This window comes from Aphelocoma coerulescens, chromosome 13, assembly GCF_041296385.1.
Source record: "Aphelocoma coerulescens isolate FSJ_1873_10779 chromosome 13, UR_Acoe_1.0, whole genome shotgun sequence".
NCBI classification, from domain to species: domain Eukaryota; kingdom Metazoa; phylum Chordata; class Aves; order Passeriformes; family Corvidae; genus Aphelocoma; species Aphelocoma coerulescens.
Window position 1 is genome coordinate 4,530,312 of NC_091027.1, and position 24,169 is coordinate 4,554,480.

Sequence of the window (24,169 nt, forward strand, 5' to 3'; positions counted from 1 at the left end):
TTGTTTGTTTGCAACCACAAAGCACCGGACCCAGTGACTCGGGAGGTGCCTTCCAGTCTTTCGCTGCTGTGTTGCTAATTGAAAGAAAAGCTGTTGGTTCCCTGTCCTCAACATTTATCATACATAAATTCCTTGGAGATCTTGCAGGTTTCCCTGGGAGCCCAAGGATCCCAGGACACAAAAACTTTTTTAGAATTTCTAACCCATGTTTACCTGTCTCAACTTCCTATTTTTTTCAGAAGGGGAGAAAACAACTGGGATCTTGAAAGAGTGAGTTGCAGCATTATTTTTCATAAATACATCTTGCTTTGACTCCTTGATATTGTCCTTTTCAAGCACATGAAGCCTGATCACCAGAGCTCAGAGCAGCAGACAGGAGGCAAAATGGCAGAGATCCAAACTAGGAAGAGCCACTCTCTTCACACTTAATCCAGACCAGCTTAAAAAATATCTCCTAGAAAACATGTTCTCTGAAGTGAATTGCCTGGAGCCGATGAGACAAAGGAAAAATGAGATGCAGAAAATTTAGCAAACCTTTTCCAAAAAACAATGGGGTTAAATGGGCTCAATGGAAAGGAAAGTTTTCTTGAGGAGGAATAGAAATATATGAGTCTCACCTCCTTTTGGATGAGAAGGCACTGCTCTGGTACAGCCTGAGCTGTTTACCTTCACTGTGGTCTGAGGCTTTGGCAGATAAAAAGCTGGTGGGTACCATGTCCACTTGTGCCAGGTGGGTTTGTGTGATTTAGAAGCAAGACTGAGGTTGCAGCACAAACTTTCAGCCCAGGGAAGCGATGATCACATCATCTCACCCCCCAAACAGGGGAGAGAGAAATGGAAGGATTTTCCTTTAAAGGAGTTCATCTGGAAGAGATAGAAAATAAATCTTCTTCATAAATACGATAACTGAGAATGCCCTGATCCTGGAGACAGACATCTAAGCAGATGCAAAAGACTCGTTGAAGACAAGCATTAGTGTTTGTAAGATAAAGCCTTTATTGATACTTAAAGTTCCATCAGTTTAACTAAATGTATTTTTAAAACTCATTTAGTGAAAACATGCAAAACCCTTGGGCAGACACTCTAAAATTGTTTTAATGGTTTTAAATTGAATTGGCTTCATGATTCCTTACTAAATTAGGCTGTGCTAACTTTAAATTGTTCTGCAAGTAGCCACACAGCACTGTGCACAAGAAAAACTGAGCCAAGTTCTCAATGCAATTTCAGTCAAACCACCTTAGATGTAAGTGTGGAAAGAGCTTTAAACATAGAAAGATCATTAAATGTCAGATGGAGACATGGCATCTGACTAAACATACTGAACACACTGAACCTTGTCTGCTGAGACACAGCATTAAACTTCTAAAAACTGATTTATTTGCTTTCTTAATTACTCTGTACAATTTTTAAGTACTCAGTTGACTACTGGTAAATGGTTTTCTAGAGCAAATCTCTGCAGCTCTCATGCTCATTGGAGTCTACTGGGTTTGACACTCCAGGAGACTTCACAAGAACTTTTTAACTTTTTTTTTGGTTTTTTTTTGTTCCTCCATGACTTTCTGAGACGGAAAGCAAAGAGGTGACAATAAAATGGCAGCACCCAGAGACAGCAATGACAGCTCCACAGACTGTGATACTGAAAGAGTGACAAGTATTTCTAAAGGCTGCTTTGACAACTTATACTGGAGTTTTCCTTTAAGTTACAATCATTCTTCTGAAGCAGTGAAATTGGTGCCTGAAGGATCTGAAAATGAAGAAATAAACTTGTGTAAAGTTGGCAGTGTCTTACAGTGCTCATGGAGCATCAGTTATATTTATAATGCCCTGTCCTACACCTGCCAAAGTTGCCTCAAGACCCTTTTGCTGTGCCGTGGTACAGCAGATTATTAATAAAGCTCCTGCTCTGCTCCTGACAACTCCAAGGCAGCAAACAGGGAGGAATTGTGGGATGAAGGCCAGGGCTGCCTCATTGGTACCTGTCCTGCTTCTTGGTGTCACCCCCCAGGCCTTCTTAGGACCTTCCCAAGGTCTGACAATGGGACTGTTGTTCCCTTCCCTGCTCCAGGCACTCCTGGTTACCGAGAGGGATTACTGGATTAGTGTCATTGTCATGAGCAGCTTGAGGTTTGCTCCCTGCTCTCTGTGCAGTGATGAGGCTCTGTGGCATTTCTGCTGGACAATCCCTTCCCCAGAGCCCAGCAAGGAAGGGAAAGGATATGTGAGTCCATGCTGGGATGGCACTGGCCACCAGTGCTGTGTGTGAGCTGCAACTTTAGCAGCTGAGTTGGTTAAACCAGGGAAATCCAGATCCACATCCCTGTCCCCATACTGCTCTGAGCAGAAAACAGTTACCTGCTGCACTCTCCAGTCTGGATTTAGCCTGAAGGTTCAACCTAACCCTTGAAATTTGCTTTCACCTGCCTAGTGAAATGATTGCTTACCTAAATAATTCAGTTGTTGTCAGCTTTATCAGCTGGACATCAGGTTATTATTGTTTAGAGGGCAGCAAATCATTCCATGGGGAAGCGGGAATCATTTGTGAACTGCAAAAGCTGGCAACCAGACAAACACCAGGATGTCAGGGAACTTCTGGGCCTGATGCACTTGGCTTACACAGTTTGGTCCCTTCCACCAAAAGGCCAACAACCTTAATTTTGTCTTTTCCCTGGAATGGGGAAATTCCTTCTTTTCCAGGCCAATCAACAGAAGCTCACTGAGATTTATAGCTTGGATGAGTGAAATTTTCAGCCTTGAATCTACAGACTGATGCTTTAAATACATTATAGAGATTATCAGCAATGTATCAAGGTGTCTTTGCAGGATGGTATAAACTTCTACTGCACTACTTATTGCCATAAACCATACTCCCAGGTTTTTATTTATATGCGCATTAGCTCAATATGATTGGATCTGTAGCCAGCCCTGTGGACTGGAGTAATTTATATATATCAATAAAGGTCTCCAGCCTGCCACTGGGTGCTCTAAGGGGAACAGTAGTTCCATTTAAAACATTAGGAACTGGAGAAATTGAAAATAACTCTCTATTTAGAGACCAAGAAGTAAGACAGCAGGCAACAGAGGTCCCAGCACAGCAAGGCTATACTAAAGAGATTGTTAAAATGTCATTTCACTTACATATAAGCCCCAGAAAAAAAAAAAATTAACCCTTTCCCTCCCATACTTGCTGCAAATAACACTTGAAAAGAAAACATATTCTTCAAACTTAAAGTGTTTTAAATAATCTCGGGGGATATGACCATAAAACTTTGAGCGACACATTCAAAGAATTCAGGGGAGTTTACTTGCAAAATTAGTTTTAAAAAAAGACAGAAAATCTCATTACCTTTGCATTTGTTAATGTTAGAGCTGAAATGTAAAAGCAGCAAAAAATCCCTCAGTGGCTGGATTTTACAAGGCACAAAAAGCCTACAGGAAGAAGTGTCATCTTGTCTACCTAAAGCAACCCAACCCAATACTATTAAATTTTAACGTTAAAAAGTGTGTTTTTTCTCCTTTAACTAGCAAGGAAGGCACTGCACAAGCATCTAGCATAGATCTGCTGAGGTTTACCTGCCTCCACTGTTCCCAAGTTTCCCATGGCTCATGGACACACTTGGCTGGCAGTCTGGGCTGTGACAGTGTTTATATAGTAAAAATTTCATCTTACAGTGAACTTTAACGACCTGTAACTCAAACCCAGCTTGATCGACTTCCTATAATTTTTTCAAAAATTCTCTTTAACTTTCTCTGAAAGATAATCAGCAGGTCAGAAGCAGGATAGGGCAAAACTGTTTGAGCCAGAAAAAAAGCCATATAAAGCTACATGAGAAAAACAGGCTGCAGGGGCTTATTGCAGTGTGAACTCTGGAGCCCCACTATTCACATGTCAGGACAAAAAAGCACGTGGGATTGCAAGAGAGAAGCATTGGCTAAAAGAGGGCCTTGCCCTGTCTTGCTGCTCTGTATTTTCTTCACTTTGAACTAGAAAAGCAGTAGGAAAATGCAGGTTCCTTCTCTCCATCCAGCCCCTCTTCTCTCTCTCCTTTGCAGGGGTATAGTGCCAATGCTTCATTTTGCTTTCTCAGAAGTGACATTTTTTGTGAGGGTCTGAAACAGCAGCATGTAGGACCTGCCTCCTGCAAAGGGAACCCATTAGGTTTTCTTTCTCTATTCCTTGCTTCACCTGGGGAAAAAAACAAGAACCAGAAACATGGAACCCACCAAGCCACCAGTGTGGTGCTAAGCTGGGGAGCAGTCATTTCTAAGCGTGGCTGATGTGACCACATCCCAGAGCTAGCCTTCCCCTCTCCCATCACGCCCCCACACCCCAAGTAGGGAAAAAAAACTTGCTTAATGCATAACAATGCCATCGTGTGCGGGAGAATTCCTGCCTGGAAGGAAACGTCCCCTCCAGAGCCCCGCGTGCGGCTCCCAGCGCTTTGATCGCCCCTGCTGTCCTTGTGCCCCAGCCAAACTAAATCCATTTCTATTCAAAACTCAGATGCTGCCTTGCTGTTCCAGGTTTTGTTTTGGTTTTTAAAGGTTTGTTTCTTACACTGGATATTTATTTGCAGTGGGTTAATTTATGGTTCATGAGGCTTTGCTTTTCCAAGGGTATTGCTTTCTGCTCTGGGGAGAGAGTGTGGGCTGGTGGGCAGAGCCATTGGGTAGAGACTGTGGAGACCTGAAGTGTGGTTTGGAGCAGGCCATGCCCTGTAGCCTCTCTTCCCATCCCTTCAGTGAAACCACCCACCCTCCTGGATCAATGCGTGGTTTCAGTTCTCCCACTGAAGGAGCGGTTGCTAATTAATATCGTGAGAATGTTGTATTTAATCCCTCCAATGAGTGGGCCTGAGTTAATATCTGTTAATATCTGTGTCCTGGAGAAAGTCATCCTAGGATATGTAAGTGGGAGGAAAGAATGATGTGATGTAGAGGAAGGATGTATGAGAGGAAGAGATGTCAGTGTGACAGGGCAAAGGTGAAGGAAAACTGTGCGGAGATGTATCACAGCAGCAGTAGCTGATGAATGTGCAAAGTTTGCACTCCTCTCCGAGAGTATCCAGCTCTTTTAGATAAAGGAAACTGGGCTGATGCTTGTGGGGAAGGTGTTACTGCACTGGCCTCAGTGGCCACAGCCTTTCCTGGGCTGGACGTAAGAACAGGACTGACCCTGTTTGGCCACAACTATGCCCAGATCCTGGCCAAACCAGCAGGTCATGGGCAAGATCCAAACTGGAGTTCCTGAAAAGATTTCTGTGCATCCTGCATGGTATCCTAGTTGTTGATAATTATGGGTTTTTTCCCTGAATAAGTGCATTAGTGCCTCACATTCTCGCTTGGTTGGAACCGCAGGCACACGGCGCTGCAATGGCTGTGTTATTCTAACATTATTAAATGTGCACTCTTCTTTTATTAGGCTTTTTAATAACATTTAAGTTGCACTCCTGGGAATTTTCACAGAAAGGGAACATTGGCCAGCCTAATTTGTACATGAAAATACCCCATAGGCCAAGGAAACAAGATTCAGATGAATTTCACATACAGTATAACTATGAATACAACAAGCACTGAAGGAGCTTTGGGGTGTAAAACCATTCAGCTAGGAACGCTTGAATCCCATGTGTTGTGCTCTTGAGGCTGTATCTTGTTTGTGCACATTACTGCTCATACTTCACATGTATTTTTGCCTCTTTAGTAAATGCACCCAGGTTTTCTCATTCCATATCTAAAAGCATCCTCATTACACCCCACAATGGGACAGTGGAGAACACACTGCCCTTACAGGAGACCCTGCTCTGTATGTCAACCCTAAACCACTTAATTCCCAGGCTGCCAGAAACACAAAGCCCTAAGGGACATCCTGGGTGAGTTGTCCAAGTGCACTCCTAGCCAGGAAATCCGTGGGTGTAGAGTGATGCTGGAAGAGGAGGCAGATGCTGGTGTCAGGCACCGTGGGGACAGACTCTCCTCTTGGGGAGCTCACCAGCTCAGGCATGAATGGGATCAAAGCTCTGGAGAGGAGCAGGCTGCCAATGCCAACTAATGTCTCTGAAGACAATTCTCTCTGCTTTGCTCTGGCTGACACTGCTGTTAAGGAGCTTTTATCTATAATCAGCTGTTTGTCATCTTCCTTGCTACTTCATTATCCCTTTTGAAAAAGCATTTTGCAATAATTTCAGAATAGTAAACAAACAAAGTTGTTTTAAAAGGGAGAAAACTGTGCAGAACCCTTTTCCTTTCCCTGGGAAAATCATAACTTCAACTTAAATGTTTTAGTTCATCTCTTTCTTGGAAAGCTAGCACATGGAGATCCTGACAGAGTGGGCTGCAGGAATTCACAGGAACAGCACTGCATTTTCTTGCTTACAGCTGCTTTCACTGCAGCAGGGTTACTGTTTTCCTATAATACTGCACAGTTTGAAAAATTGAGCTGTTAAAAGTGTTAGAATGGAAAAAGCACAGCATTCAATGCAGAACTAAAGTGTCTGGAGAGATGTTCCTCTGACAAGACAGGGATTCCAAGGAATGGAGTTTGGCTTTTGGTTTTGCTAGATGTTCCCTGACTTAGCTTAGGTGAATCATTGAAATGTCTGTGTTAATTATTCTCCCTTTCTGGTTTGTTTCTTTAGAACCAGATAAATAACCTCTTGTCCCCTTCAGTATTCAGCTATTTTCAAAACAAATGCCTGTGTTTTTAAAAGAAATATTATTCAGACAACTGCTTATTGATGGGAAAATTAGAAGCTCTTTGATGTTTGTGGAGCACTTTTCTCTACATCCAGTCACTCATACACAGGAACTCAGATCTGGCTGCAGAGTTTGCAGAACTCCCAAAATGCACATTGTCAATGGCAAGAGCACAAAGAAAAAATGGAAAAGATTGGGGCACAGGGGTTGAGTGGAACAGTCCATTTCCAGGGCTGCAGCACCGTGTGGGAACCCTGACTCAGCAGTGGGAAACGAGTTGCGTGGTCACGTTTCTCTAAAGCTTGCAGGTTATTCTGTGGTTTCTTCCACATAAAGTTCATGGGAACATTTTGTTCAGTTTCATCACACAAGTTCTGTTTTTTCACTTCTCATGTTTCATTTTGGGCATGAAATGATGAACAGACCCAGAACCTCAAAGAGAAACTCATTGGAAACCACAATATTTCTTTGGTCTTTGTTTTAAATCCAAGAAAATCCACAAAACGCTCACACTTTCTATGAAAAACCGTCAGCTGGTTTAAGGAAAGATCCTAATCAAACCTTCCCCTGATTTTAGTGAGGAATTCCTGATTTATGCCAGAGTAAGCAAAGACAATTCAGGGGAACAGTGCCCAGGAACTACACAGTGAACTTGGCCCGAGTTTCCTGTTGATAAAAAAAAAAGGTTTGAAAGTAAATGAGTTAGAAGAAGATAGTCCCAAAATGGGCTCACTTTCATACTGCACAATGGGCATTTTGCACAATTTCAGTCAGAGTCCATTTTCCTTTGAGCAATTTATCTGCACCTCCACAAACCATCCTGGGTGCAGGAATATCCACGGGGAAATGCAGGTCCAGACTCAGTGGAGATGTGCACAAGGGACACAAATGCTGGGCTTGGCCTGTGGATGTTCTTTCTGGATTTTGCTTTTGTGTTGGCACTGGAAACACACGTACCACAGATCTGAAATGGTATTTGCTGTAGTCTGTGGTCCTCCAGCACATCTCTGGGATGCAGGGGGAGAGACAAGCCAGTGGTTCTCCTGGGGAGCAGTGGTGGAGCTGGTTTTATCAGCACTTGGGAAGTGGTTGCAGTGTCTGACAATGGTGCTGATATATGAAACACATGTGAGGACAGCGCAGTGCACATGTGGCCTGGTTTGCACATTGCCTTGCCATTTTCTCTTTCCTGGAAGACAAATGCAAGGAGGGTGATAGACTTTTCAGAGGCTAGGAAATTATTTTAGTGTTTTGCAATTCTGTTTTATCTCGTGGCAAGACTGGCACAGCATCGAGTGTGTTTGTACCAAAGGTAGCACACTCCTAAATAACCCTGATGTCAGACAGTGACGCTCACAGCATTAGTCCCAATCTTTCTATATATAGTGACTTATTGAAAAGGTCTTACTTCAAAACTGCTGCTGCTGCAAAATCGCTGCTGCTGAGTAATATGACCCACGATATTTTATGTTTACTAGAGGAGATCTCTCTCATCCCTGCTCCATTTGATACTGCAACAAGAGATATGTGTAAAGAGTTAGTCACTGTGACTCACATAACCTCAGTCCCTATAAAGGAGCTGTGTTTCAGGCTTTCTGTCTTCTTTTATTTTCACAGAAAGAAAAAAAAAACAGCTCTAAGTGAATCAAGAGTAAAAGGAGGAGATGGTAGTAATCAGTTCCACCTAATGATTGATCAGTTTGTGAGGAATGCTGATCAACTCCAGATGTTGCATTCCAGCCTTAAAATGTGATCATCAATTCAGAATTCCCATCTGGTTTGTCTGACACCAATGACAGAAGAAGTCTTCCAAGAAACTCTAAAAAAATGTGTGGGTTTTGAGAGAATCTCTCTCAGCTCAGACCAGTCTGTTTGCCAGCAGGATGTGGTAGCTCCCTTTTGTGAGTCTCCTTTGGGTGTTCCCAAGTGACTGGTCTATGGATGGTATCTGACAGAAACCCACCCACTTTTGGAGATACCCCTTTGGATCACCCCGACTTTCAAGGCCAGGGATTTCTGGGTGCTGCTCTCTCCAGTTGTGCTGGTGGGGAACTGTGGGTGACACTCTAGTCCTAATATTTTAACTCCCCTGCAAAATCAGAAGCTAATTCAATTCAGCCACACTGCCCATTTGCCAGATGTCACAGGAAGCAATGACTGCCAGGGACTCATCAGTGTTTTGCATTTGGAAACTTTTTTTTTTAAATTTCCTTAATTCCCAGAGCTCTGCCTCCCTTACTTACTCACCTACCCTATCCATTCTATAAAGCAATCATGCCTCTGGACAGCAAGGTGCCAAATTCAGTTCTCAGGTAGGGATTCACCGTCCCACTGGTTTTAACAGAACTGATGAATGTGTTCTCAATGGACCAGTCCAGCTCTGACCCAAGTGTCTGTACAAAAGTGGTGGTTCCTGTGCTGTGGGGAGCTCCTCAGGGAAGGCACTTGCCAGCAGATTTGTTGTATTCCTGAACCACAAGTGGTCAACACTGAAGTGCAATTTGCCTCAAGAGACAGGAGGAAAGACACAAGGGCAGAGGTGGAAGGCAGTCAGTGGAAGCCTTGAGCACCTGCAGTGGTTATGTCCTCGCAGGGTCCATCCACACCCCTTAGGAAGCAGATCTTTAATTACAGTTTGTAATCATTGAATGACAGCTTGTCCAACCACAGCACAGGGCAGCCACCATCAGACACCCCAATGTCCAGGCTCAGCCATCCCATCCCAGACAGCAGCACCCACATGGAATCACTCTCACATCAGGAAAGAAGAAACGGGAAGAGGCAAAGAAAAACATGAAACTTGCAGGAGGCTGAGCTGCTGTCCTTGCAGGAAGAGGACTCTTTGCAGTGCAAATCCAGCCCTGTAGTGGAGAGTGGGGCTGGGAGGGTCCAAAGCATCCCCCAGGAGCATCCTTGGGGCCAGGCATGACAGCAGCACTCACAGCCACCCTACACTCACGGCACAAAGAATTCCACAGTAATGGCCTTGTTCTGACCAGCCCCGCTACTGCACACCCCAGGGAATTATCCAGGGGAACTCGAACTGCCCACTGGAAAAACAGAAGCCAGGCTTGGAAACCAGTTGCATCTTGAATGATAATGGTGCAGACAGCTTTAAAAGCTCTCAGGGACTTTTTAAAGCACAGCTACGCCGCCTGAGAAAACGTTTCATGGGGCAGGACTGCAGCCATGCTGGCAGAAAAGCCTGAGCTCTACTGGGAAACAAGGAGCTGCTGCCATGTTGGGCATTTCCTCTGCATTTCCAGGTTTCCAGGCATGCTTTTGAGGTGAGGGAAGTCCAAAACACACAGTACTCCTCACAGAATTAGGGTCTTTGGTAGGGACTCCTCTTGCTTGTTAAGAAGACCTTGCCAGTGTTTAAGGGTATCCGCACAGCAGCAGTGCCTGGGAGACTTCAGCACTCACCCGTGTTGGATGGGTGGTTAAGGTGCCCCCACACACTTAAACACATTTCCCTGCTAAATTCCCTGCAGTACATTAATTTTTACTGATTGCTAATGGCTGCCTGGCTGTCTCTAAGGCAACTGGTCCAGTTATTATTAATTTCCAGGGTAGAAGAACAATAGACATTCATTTATCAGAGAGGTACAAAACAACGGCCATTACTCGTTGTTGTTGCAAACTGGTTTTTAACTGTACAAGACCCACACTGATTGTGTTTTTGGTCATTTCTTGCCATAAAAAAGTCCTAATGGAGGAAAACTTGGGGCAAGAATAAGTGGAATTGAAGCAGTGCTCAGGAGAAATTTCAGTCTCCTTCAGCGAATGAATGTGAAGTGAATGCAATTTTTCAGCTGTCACTGACCTATTTTAGACCCTCTCTTTGCAAAAAAAAAAAAAAAAAATTCCCTAGGAAACTTCATTTGCCTTAACACGATTTTTCTGGAAGGATCAGTGAAAAAAAAAAATCAGAAGAGGAAGTTTAAATATAGGGCTCACGAGCTGCTTTTTACTTGATGCAGGAACAGGGGCAAGCAGAATAAATGGTTTTATGTCAGTGCTGTGGCCATCTCTATTCAGCTCACAGGTCAGTGGGGAGAAAAAGCGACCCAAGCAAAGTTAGCATGGACTTAAATCTTTTCTGACATGAATGATAGGGAATCCCAAAATACATAAACTTAGCTGGCTTTAAATACATTTCCTTGTATATGCTATAATGGAATTCTGCTGGGGTTTGTAAGCCCTTGATTTGATGTATTTCTGGGGACAAAGTCTCTGCTGGCATAACTGCTTTGTGGCACTGGATTTACTCACAAAGGCAATTCAGCCTGGTGTGTTAAAGTCCTGGTTAGGAGAACATAATCACATGATAGATTAAATTACCCCATAATACCATTTCTTCCCTTAGAGTGGAGATCTAAAGGAACAATTTCCAGTGGAAGTAGATGTATTGGACAATTTTTTTGGTGGCACAAAATTCACTGGTAGAGTAGGTTTATTTAAGACTATTTAACTATACATCATTTGCATGCTTGTTTAAGTAACTATTTATTGTCATGTCAGCTGAGAGACACAGATGAGTATAGAGTGTGCAATATCATATAGAGCAGAAATATTTTAGCACAGCCACTCTGTCAGGCTTTAGCATTTACCAGCCTCTGAGTAGATGCTCAGTTTCCTATTCAGACATAATTTTGTCAATTTGCAGAGGCTTCATTGTCTCAGGGAGGGTACAGGAAACACTGGGTGAGTAGGTGTAAAAATGTGGTAGTGGCACAGTGGGGTTTTTTATTTTCAGATGTTTCTGAGGTGAGGGGTGTTCATTTCCTTTCTTTTTTTTTTTTTTTTAAATGTGACATTATAGAGAGAAAACAGTAGTTTGCAGGAAATGGGAATGGCTACTTGCACCTGCTGATGCACACTTGAAATAACATTTCTGCCTGAAATACCTGTACTCTTACATTTTTATTATGTTTCAAGATCAAGGTAAAAATTGAGAAAACTTGGCAAATTGCTTTATAGACTTCATTTTTTAACAAGAGTTAGTCACGTTTCTTAAAATCTCAAAATTCCAATCTTTCATTTATGAGAAAATTTTTACTTCTATGCCTCTTTCCTTTTATTTCAGACTACCAATTTCTCTCTGTGCTTCCTGTGCTCTGTACTTCTGTGTATTTATTGTAAAATGGAGTTTCTTTGTAAAATGCTTTGAAGAGGAAGAATTAAATACATTATATGGGAAACTACTATCATTAACATTGATTTACTAGACCATTTTGAGAATACTGTGGTTGAATTTACATATTTAACTGCAATCTCAGCCTTATTCACAAAGTTCTTCAATGTGCATAACTTTGAACTGAGAGTTAATGACTTGAGTAAGTTCTGTATCAAGAATACACCCAGGTGAGAGTTACAGATATAAAAGAGTTTTAAATTATGGGGTATTTTGGGCTTCCTTTGAACAAGGTTATAACAGCACAGTGAATAAATTAGCAATTTCTATTTGAAATCAATCGAACCATTTGCATGACACCAGTGCAAGGTTCAGTCAAGACATTTCTATATCTGAGAGCGTGTTTTAGTATCAGTGAAATAATCAGGGGATTCCAGGAGATAAAATGTGCTAATAGATAAAAAGTGCTACCCCCTCAGCACACCTGCTACGAGTCAGGTGGTGGTGGCTGAACCCGACAGTGCAGAACTCCAACCTGGAGCAAGTTTCCTCCTGAGTTCATCCACAAGCATACACCCCCCAAAATCACTGCAGCCTATTGCAAATTGTCTGATTGTATCACTCAGGCTTTGCACCGTGTCAGCTGAGTGAGGAGTCAGCCTTGCAGGAAAGAGAAATGATGCCATGGGAATTATTAAACTAACAAAACACAGATTTGCCACAAATTATCCATGAGCTATTCATGAAGGTAAACCCCCTCAGCACGTAATTTCATAGAATGATAGAGTGTCCTGAGTTGGAAGGGACACACAGAACATCCAGCAGAGCTCCTTAGGTCATTGTTATAATGTCCATATCCCCCAATGTGCTACTTTCTGCTATGCTGGTGTTCATGTATTTAATATCTGGGTGCTAGGAGGATGAAAATACTCATCCCTACTAATATATCATGCCAAGAGTCTGGAAGTTTTGATTAATTTAAGAATGTCCAACCAGCCAACATTGGCAATTCTGGGGGTCTAGGCTGTTTTTCAGACTTGCTGACAAGTGAGCTCTTCCCTGTCCCACGGATTACCTCTTCCAGTGGTGGAGGCATCCTCTTACCTCCCACCAAACTCATCATCTTCTGAAGAAGCAGCCCCCTGCAACTTCCAAAGCTCTCTAGAGAGCAAATCTCTCAGCTGTGCTTAAACTTTTCAGTCTGCAATCCCATGGGAAATACGCCATTAGGAAAGGCAGGGAGTGAAAGGAATTAAATCATTGACACGATTAGCTCAAGTGGCTACTGCAGCTGGTCCAGTAAATGCCAAGCCAGCCAAAGCTCAGTCATTTTCCCTCACACACCTAGTGTGTAGTGGAACGAGAGAGTCTGCAGATTTATTAGCTTGTATATAACACTAAATTGATGAAAACATCCTCTAGGCAACTTCATCTACTTTCCACTTGCCATGTTCCCATGACAGTGACAACTTGTTGTGTTACAGCTGACCTGTCAGCCTCTGCTACTCCCTGTTCATCGGGGGCTGTCACTGGATGTGTATGAAGCGGGAGGTGAGCAGAATACAACAGGCAGTTATACACACATCCCTCCCATCCAGCCTGCTTAAAAACTAGCAAAGCTGACACTGGAGAGGTTATTGCTGGACCCACAGATTCATCCAATATGTGAGTCTGTTCTGACAATGAACGGTATTGCTGCAAACATTTTCACATAACCATAAATAATCAAATTTCTCAAGCCAACAGTCCGAAAACAGCAGCTCTGGGCGTTTTCTGCTTTTGCAAATAAGTGGTGAAAGGGGCATTCATTAGATCCTCTTTTCCGGCTAAAAAGGTGACCAGCACAAATCAGGCATCAGGCAAGGAGTGCTCCATTGTTACTGCAGATGTGTCAATCCCTGGAAACAAAAGAATCCGCACCCGTCTAGGAACAAGCTCCCGGTTAGTTAGCAATTCAGAATGACTTCCAAAAGCAATCCCTTAGTCTCCAATGATATCTGTCTGACAACTACTTAATCTCGGCAAGAGCTGTGTTAAACCGGCCTGTCATCATTGCTACCTCTCAGGTGTAGCTTGAAAAGGGAGAGAGAAAGAGAGAGATCTATGAGTTTCAATCACTTAGAAGAAATTATAACTTTTTTGAAGCCTGTATGCAGATAGCATTTCCCATATTGAATGGAAGATGACAGTTCCCATATAGACAGAATGGTACAATGCAAAATGCCAGCTTCCAGGTGATTCTATCCCATCTCCGAGGCTGTCGGGAGCTATCAAATTAATGTTGAAATAATTGTCACTTGTGAATACCTGCCAGTGTAACCAAGTCGGGTATTAAAAAAAAAAATCCCAATTGATCAGCCTCACAAAGTGTTCTGAATACTTAAGGAAAAAGTTTCACTGAGGTGTGACGCTGTTCCATATTCATTTTAGCAGAAGGATTTTTTTTTAAGAACAGAAGCAACAATGAAAGTATTTGCTTCTTCACTGAAGCAGTGTTAATACCATCACTGATTCTTGGATTGTTTAACATTTTATGATAAAAGAAGCAAATAAAAATTAGCTAATGCTTGAACCTCTCGCTACTAGTCATGTGCAATAAATCTTGATGCCCTTCTCTCTCTCTGTCTCATTGCCATAAAAATTTCCACTTTGTTGAAGTTCCCTTTTATCTCTGTGCAGCCTTACAGGGGTTTTATTGGGGTTAACAGTTTTTCTAGGTCCTATTGCTGCAAACTCTTAAGTGTTCTTGGTGTCAAACTTAATGAACAGCAGGGATAGATCCACTGTGTCACTCCAGTCCCATCCTTAGCGTTTCATAATAAATGACAGCATGGGAAAACTATATTCTCTCTTCGTGGAACACATGCAGCAACAGCAACAGCATTGCACATTTTCTCTATATTGACTTGCCAAGGTACCTACAGGAAAGAAGAAAGGAAAACAGTGACTGCAGCCTGAGAGCACTCCCAGCTCGCACTGAAGCCACGTTCACTACCTGGCAGGTTTGAAATTTTGACATTCCTTCTAAACCTCTTGAAGGTACCAGGTTTCAATATTCACCAAGCACACCTGAATACCCAGTACAGGGCAAATCATTGTATCCTCCTCTTTCAGAGACATCTCTCACCCCTTTGCTCTTTGCCTTCATCATTTTGCAGAGGGCTAAAGGCAGTGCACCCTGAACCAGCTGCATTTGAAACCAGTGCTGTGTTCAGCAGAGAACATCTTGGGAGGCTGTTCATGTAGGCAGAACACTATACCAGTGCTCTGGGACCTGTGCTGGCCCTCACCTGAGTGCCAGGAACAGTCTAAGATCCCAACACACAACTGCCAACCCTTTGGCCTCCTGGTCCCTGACTCCTGGAGGAAGTACCTCAGTGAATAAAGGAGCACATTTCAAGGGCAACCAACTTTTCTTTCCTCCTGGAAGGCAAACACGATGTGTGCTCAGTGTTCCCCAGTCCATTGGTCTTTTCACTTCTGTATTTAACCTCCAGGCATGTCATGCCCTAAAAACCTTCTGTTGGGGCAGTTTCAGTGAGCCATGAGTCAAATCATTGGATACCTCCATGTGGAGCCCCTGTGCTAAATCACAACACGGGCTGAGACTGCCCACCCACGAAAATTATCTTGGAGCCTCACAGTTCTCTGCTAAAGGTTCTTCTGTCTCTCTTTATTCCCTACAAGCCAGACACCTAAATTCCATTTTCTAAACTGATAAAATGAATTCTCTGTTAAGAACCTCTGTACTTCAACTGATGAGGTCTTCTGAAATTGATTTCCAACCACTTAATATTTACACTACTTTTACCATCTCTTCTCTATCTTATTAGAACTTGTTAACAAGTGCCTAAAGTTCTTATTTTTCATTAAACAGCTCTTAGAACTTGGGCAACATTCTGACTTCTGTATTATGGAGCAAACTGAATCCATTCTATACTGGTACCCACATAAATGAAGTATCATTTGTGTACATGTGAACATGGAGACAGAAGATAATATCAGCCAACAGAGGTTTATGTAGGAAATTTGTATGAAGTCTATCTGTGTGCACTTACATGGTTAATATAGATTGTATTTAGTGGCTATATGTGCCTGCATGCTTCTCCTCCCATGTAGCTAAAAACCCTGACAGTGATGTTCAGAGACAAAAACAAAGAAACATTCCATCGTTCAATTTCAGCCCATATATCTCCAAGTGTTGGAGTCACCTTTGCCAAGGGATGAGTGCATGCTTAAAAACTTTTCCCTTGGAAGCTCTACCCCACAAACTCCCTAACACTGTAATGACAAAGGCAGCAGCTGTTTTCCCAGGCCTTTGCTGAATTATTCCAGCAGATTAAAATATACATGTATATATTTATGCCAACAAGAAGGAGGGAAAGTGCAACTTCTAGTCGATGCCTAAATTTCCTGCCTCCGAAGCCCAGCTGGAGAGCAGGAGTTATAACAGAAAACAGCAGCACAATTAGCTGGAGTTCTGTAGCTGTCTGCAGCAGACTGCTTGCTCCTGTCTCTCTATAGGTGGTCTCCCAGTTCATCAGTTCATAAATAAGTAATTTGAAATGTGTTCCTGGGGGAAATTTTCCTCCTTCTCTCCTGAACAGACTGTACTCATCAGTTTTCCTGTTCTCCAGGTACCTGGCGTTCTCATTTATAATGGCCAGAGGAACTATGCTGTTCTAATTCTTGCTTCATTACATTTCCTAATGCTTGTTTTCAGCAGCTTCACAACTCCACATTTCTTTATATATTGATAAAAAAAACTCTTTGCATATATTATTTATTGGCACTTTCATGTTAGCTTTACTGCTGATTTAAATGGAATATTTTTACATACAAAGTAAGACTGTGAAGTTGGTTTCAGGTCTGAGGTTTAGATATTTTGATTTAAATTATGTGAGGGGAGGAAAAAAAAAAAAACCAATCAGCAAGAGAAATCATTGTCACTGGCCATTTCCCTCCCTTCCTCATCACAGAATCTCCAGACAGATAGACAGCACATACCAATGCTTCCACAGAAAGGGAACATTTTGTACTTTAGAGAAAAACATAAAGGCCAGATCAAAAGCTTAAGGAACCAGTTTGCAAAGGTCTGAGGTAGTCAAGGATGCAGCAGGATACACAAAAACTTGGCAAATAAGTGCTTTATCCTGAATGAACAGCAAAGGAAATCAGGCACCCAGTTCACTTAACTCATTTGAAAATATCTATGAGTGATGGTTGGTGCCCATGCTCTCGATGAGAAACAGCACCCATTGGCATGTAAGCAAAAACATGACTTATCCACTGGTGGGAAGGATAACGATGTTAATACAAGTGCTCATGCAAAACAAAGTAGCCTGAACCCAGGAAAAGGGAGTAGGAAACAGCCAGGTTAAATATTTTGGTAGTTTTGTTGAATAAATTGATTATGGGACAACAATGAGCCTCATCACTGCTGGGAGTGGATGGACAATGGCTCGCAGCAGTCACACCCCTGTCACCCCACACAGCCTCACCTGGGAGGGTCCGAGGAGGAGCCAGCGATGGCACTGCCAGTGCAAAGTGAAGTGCCCAGATGTCAGCACTGGGGCTGGCACAGGAGCCAGACTGTTTCCTGGAGATACAATACCGGGGGTCCTGAGCTCCAGGTCGCTTTCGGAGTGGTGAAGACCAAGACTTCAAGGCTTGATTGCCCACAACAGGCAGAGATTTGAGTGGCTGCTCAAACTGCCCTGCCCTTTAACAGCTGCCAACAAATGCCCCAACAAAACTCAGTGTGTGCTTGACTTTAACTTGTCTGCTTTTCATTCCTCTGTCGAACAAAAGGAAAGTGTCGCAAGCTTGAAAGCCCAGGTGAGATGGAATTGCTGCTCCCCAGGAAGTCCAGATTAGGAACTGACAGACCCCGAAGTGGAATTAGGGATGCAAAGCAAGAGTTTGTCTCTGTGCTGCCTGGAATTACTGTGATTTTATATTGCTCTTTTTGGACTTAATCAAAGACACCCATTGACTGCATGGATGATCGATCAGGCTTTGCTTTCTGCCATATTACTCTAATCAATGGCTCTAATATATTACCCAGAACAGTTCACCAAGTGACAGATTTAGAAGCATCTATCTTTTCCCTTAAGAAATTACGCTGAAAACACCTAATGAAGAAGCACTTATTATTGCTTCTAGCTAGGGCCAAATGTTGCTCTTAATTAAATCAGTGAAAATTCAGAATTGGGCTGTTGAGTTCAATAATTGGCTTGTGAATGCCAGTTATAATTTTGATTTTCCTATATTTCAGAAGCAGATGAAAAAACTTACATGGAAAAGATATATTTTATGTAAGGGAGCACTTACCATTTTCTTTTAGTTCTTCGATATATCTATTAAAATTAATAGAAATTAATTCTACTACTGGATCACTGGTTGGTTACTGAACAGTTTGTTTTTAAAGAAGTATGAAAAATATTTTAACTTTTAAAAATAGAAGGGCTGCTATGTAAACTGAACTGAGCAGCCCTAAATAGCAAGTCAGTATTTTTCTTTGATGAAAGACATCAACATCTACTTAGGCAAGCTGAATTCTGGTCCTTTCTCTACTCTATAAGACAAAAATTATACCACAATCAATGTAGAACTGCCAAGCTCAAATCTTCAGGCACCATGAATCAGGTCCTCAGATCTGATCAGCTTTGCTTAAAAAATAGAATTAAAAATATTTGGAATCCTTTTGAGCTTTTATTTAAGGATGGACAAAGATTGAACAGAGCTCTGTCACCTGCCAGGATATTTTTTCTCCTTTGACACAAAAGCAGGTATTTACATGATGCCTGGAGCTGGAGTTTTTAAAACATGTTAACTAATTTGATATCCACAGTCATGGATTATGCAAAATTACAAAACATGAATACACAAAAAAAAATTTTAAAGCAAAGACAAGAGTTGATGGCAAATGGTATTTTCCAAGAGTTATTAAAATTAGTCAGTGAGAGGTGAAGGGGGAATACTTTGTAAACCTTCTGAAAAAGAACCCCATCATAATTAAAATAATCTTTTCTTCTGAGATTTTCTTTGGTGGAAAGGGAATTCTGTCACCCAACTGGTGCTGAATTTCTGTGTTAGCCTTAATTATTTGCTGGTTATCTGCATAGCTCAGCAGTCATAGCTGGGACTGGATTTTTCAGAAAAGCTCCCTACCCATTTCAGCTCATGCAATGAAGTTCATACCATTGGATCGTGCCTAAACTTTTGAAAAAATATTATTCTTAATGGGTATGGAAAAAAAGGAAACTTGTTGTTTCTTCTGAAGGCTGAACTAGCAAAGAAAACAAACTGAGAGAAAAGGCTGGAAAGAAATGTTTTTAGCAGACTACTTGCAGAATGAAATCAAAACATATTTCAGAGCCTTTCCTTGAAAGGGATGGGGCAGGAGGAGGAGGGGGAGCAGGAGGGGGAGCAGGAGGCAGCCAGGCTCCAGCAAAGCACGGGTGCTTTATTCTGTGACAGGCAGGACTCTGGGACTGCGGGGCTCTGCTGCACTTCTCACTTGGGCTACTCCTTTTCAAGTTTCAGTAGCCCCGAAATGCCAGCGGCTCAACGTGGGCACACAGCGTGCTGGCAGAGACAAAGGGAGAGGAAGGCAGAGGAAGCGCTGCAAAGCTGGCACCTGACAAATCTTGCGGATGAGGGGAGCAGAGAGAGGGGCGCTGGCTGCAGCATCGCTCCTGGGGCGGCCCACGGACATCCCCATCCTCGTGCTGCCGGCTCCATGGGAACCCCTCGCTCCCTCCCACCGCAATATCCCAGGCAGGAGACACCAAACAGGCTCCTTGGCTCCAGGAGCTCCTTATCTAAACTCCTCCTCGAAAGAGGAGATGAGCCTATTTGCATTTTCCCACTGAAGACGGAGGGATGTTTCTCGTTACATTATTCTGTGTGCTCAGGTTTGCCCCAGGCCTGCTCGTAGGCTGCAAGAGCTCTGAAAACACCTGTATCCTTCCCATTTAAATGCACGCTTCAGACAAATCTTTTTGGAGGCTTTCAAAAGACATAGACTAATATTTTGCCATGCTCACATGTATTTTTTCCTATGAGATCGCTGAAAACAGAAATTAACCACTTGATTCCCACTTACTCCCCTTCCTTGGATTACTCTTTTATCTGTAAAAGCTTGTCTCTAGGTTAGGCTTTGGATGAGCATCTTTCTCCACAGGAAAAAAAAAAATCCTAAACAACCAAACCTTTGGAAATGCACCGTAATTCAAGCATCTGTCACATACCTGAATGAAAGATTCAAGGGGACTTTTCTTTTGGGAAAGACTTGGCACGTTCCTTGTTAGAAAATTCAAAATCCATTAAGCCATCTCTCCTATGGATTTATTCTCTCTGGTGAAAACATCCTGAAAATTTATTGCAGCACGGAATGCTACCACTTCAAAAATGGTTCAAGGCAGCTTCCCTTCGTGTGGGGCTGTTCCCTGCCACAAAGGCTGGAGTGATTGCTGGGACTGGATCCAAAATTCACTGAAGTCAAGGCAAGGAGCCTTACATGAGTCCATGTGCATCCATCCCTGGCTGGGTGGAGAAGAAGCTTTTCTGTCTACAAGTAATTGCACAAAAAATTCTGTCTGGATGAGAATAAACCTGGCAGAAACACTTCAAAGGACCTGAGTTTAAAGATCAGTGGCTGCATTAATAAGTGGTACCTATGGAAAAAGCTGGGTGCTCTCCCCACACTGCAGGAAACTGATGGATGCACTGCCTCTCCCTGTGCCTGGGAAGCTCCCAGCCTCCCCTGTGACTCAGTTTCCCCATTGTGGAAAGCTGTGAGGCCAACCCCCCCCCGCAAAGGCCCAGCGTGAGGGCTCCTGAAGCCCATCAGTGCTGCACACTGTGGTGAATATTATTATTTACACTTGGACTTAATTACACCGTGAGTGTACATGATTGTGCATATGCACATGTGGTTACCTTGGTGACAGCTTTATTCTGATATGAAGTGGCCATAAGAAAACACCATAGGGGATTGGCAGGAATAAGGGCAAGAGACAAATTAGTTCCCATCAGTATCAGCTACCAAGAACCTGATGCCAAGTTACATAACAGGGGGCAAAAAGTCAATGTTCCTTCCCCACGTTTTCTTGGTAGAACACAAATGTCCCTGAGTCTTCCCTCTCCCATCATTTTTTAGTGTCATTTCATTAAGGACAGACTGAGGATTTTTCTAATGCATTCAGTAATTTCCCACTCTCTCTCCTAAACGATGATTTCATGTGTAACTGGCAGGAGATGAAATTTCAACAGATTGAATCTCTCTCTCTCTCTCCTCTGCGCGCGCATACACGCACATTCTTTCAGTCCCCAGATAGAAACTGTAATTCCCCTATATAAAAATGGGGGAAAAACATTTTTTTTTCCTCCTTTTCAAATGTATAACATAGTTGTGAAGGCTAATTATAAAATAATGTTTATACCTTGGAGACCAAGACAGGAGGTTACGAAAATGCTTTAAAAGTCCCAGTGCTGCAATAGAAGAATTTCATTAACTGAAACAAAGCAGAGCTGGTGAAAGTTTGAAAAACAAAGTATGCAAAACATTAAAAAAACAAAGCCAAATCTATTTACTGGTCTGGTACATATCAAACTTTCAAGGTTCACAGTGATTCCTTCACATTCCTAAGTGAAAAATGCAATTAAGAGGTTCACTTTTGTTCCTAAAATCTTGGCTTTGAAATGGCTTTTTCCTTTCAAGCCTAGAGGAAGCGCGGTGCTGACTGGTTCCCAAAGAGGTTTAAGTGCTGCTATCCCACCCAGCACCCTGCAGGATGAGGCTCTGTGTAACCCAGACTGTGCAGAGAGTGCCTGCACCAGGAGATGATCCGCTAGCACAGGTTTGGGATACAGATGTGCTGGGAGCCAATTCTCCCCCTGCACAGCACAAGTTGGCCCTGTGTGGTTGTCCAAAGGACCTGTGAAGAGGACATGAACCCTGACAGGTGTGGTCTTCACCACAGAGTAAAATTGGCTCACAGCAGTGTCCCACCAACAGGAATGTCACGTTTTATAATTGCCGTATTGCTCACTGAGGTGATGTCTGCTTGCCTGGGCCTTGGGCAGGCAGCAATAGCCCAGCCCTGCTATTTCACAGCTGCAGTTTGCTGCCTGCATCTCCCAAAAGTAGCAAATAAGAGCAGAACCAGCAGCATCTGGCCTGACCCCTCACCCTCCTGCATGGCCAGGCCCCAAGCACAGCAAGGCTCTTGCCTCTGGGACACTGAGTTCTTCCTTTCCCTCCTCTACAGCACATTCCCAACACTCACCTCATCCCTTAGAAGGATCATTCCTAGTAAGGGGGTGCTGGGTTTTGGGGCATCAGACCCTGCTGTTCATTCTGACAACGTTTGTCCCTCGCAGGTAAACTTTGAGCTTTCTTGCCTCAAACTGAGGACACCCCATGGTTGGGATCACGAAAGTCAAAGATGCACAGCTTTTGTCATGGAAAAATTGTGCTTAATGCCTTATGCTGTCAGGATCTTCCTACTTGCCCACGAACCTCTCAGCTTCCATATGTAAAATGGGGAAAATAACACTTCCTTAGCTCCCAGGGGAGCTGTGAAGGTGGAAAGCACTGAAGAGCCCGTGGCATTTGGAAGGGTTGCAGCTGGAGTCTCCCAGATAGTTACAGCATGGGCTGTAACTGCAGTGATATATGTGTGTATACACACACATTTCCAAAAGTGTTCAAGAGCATAAATCTGGTTTGAAATCTTGCCCTTGCCTCTGAGGTCTCTGACTACTGATTCCACCTAAGAATAAGTGTTAGTAAAAGATGTCAGATCCCCAGCCAAGGCAGTTAAAGGTATTTAACTTCTTGCATATCAGAGAATGAATTTTATTTTGGCTCACAAAGGCTAACCTTTTTGACAAATATATCAAACTCCTTCCTCCTGCTAATCACAAGGGGCAGGGCGACCCATTGAAGGAGTAAGATGTTCATCCATGTGACAAGCACGGTCGTTTAATGAAACACAACTAACAAAGCTTCAAAATCTCTGCCATAAAAGTGCCTCTCAGTTTTTAACTGAGACTTCAATGAGACAAAAAATCACATTCTTAATGCTAAATATAGCCCCACAAATGCTGAAAGTTGTGCACAAAGGAAGCAGGCTGCACGTTTTCAAAGGCACATTATTTTTTGTACCTTTTTTTTCCCTGATGAGTGAATAGGATTTCACAGAGCTTGCTGAATGTTTGTTTGAGGTATTCTCCTTTAATGAGGAAATTCAAAATTTTCTAGGGAAAGATATTTCCTGAATTTCAATTGATCCAACTCACAAAACTGAAGACAACTGCTTTGCAAAAACCAAAACCAAAATTTAAAGAAAACTGAAGTTCACACAAAGCTTCTAAAACCTTGTGCTTTTAACTCCCAAAGAAAAACTCTTTGGATAATAAAATATAAAGTAAATTGGGGAAAAAAAAAGTTGTTGGTAGCAGAACCTTCCTATTCTTATTAAAAGAACTCTTTCATTCCTCAGGATTTTTATACTTTTGTGTGGTATTGTTTGAGCAACAATTTAAGTCTGTTTGTATTTTATTGAGGCCACTTGACCTTTCCCAGGCCTATAGAGTTTTGCTCTCTGTTTCTGAAGAGAGAATATAGACCCCAGGAATGGCAGTATCACACTCACAATCAGGCACTTTAATTTAAATAAAAAGAGAAAAAATGCTTTAAATTTGAACATCTTGTGGTGGGATCTGTGTCACACAAACAAGGAGAATTCTGTCCTGGAGCAAACTTGCTTCCTGAGCAAACTTGTTTTTCCTCCTTTTTAAGTAGCCTGGGAGATTTATGCTGAACTGACAGCAGTTTTACATCCAGGCAACTTCATTAAAACCTTTGGATCTATTCCTAATTATTGACTTCAAATTTCACAAAAGGACAGTCAGCACCTCACTTGGGGTTTTTTTATATATATTTATTCGCTTTGTATATTTTCCTCTGTGCTAGAAAATGGAATAGTGAAGAAACATAAGAGAATTGTCCATTTGAGAATGTGGCTCTGGAGTTACAGTTCCTCTGAGGGCTCACATTGGAGTCCTATAAAACTCGACTTGGGCTCACAGGCTACTGGAAAATTTACTTACAGATGTGAATGGCATGAACAACAGAATACACCAAGTCCCGTGAGTCCTTTGCCCTCTTTTCACCTTAAAAAAAAATTCAGTTGCAGTAGAAATAAGAATGACAGTGAAGGGAATAAAAATTAGGATGAAATATAAAATGATGTCAGAAAAATCTCTTTCTCCTCAAGTTTGACACCATTCTTTCAGACCAGACCAGGAGCTCAGTTCTTACTGATTCAA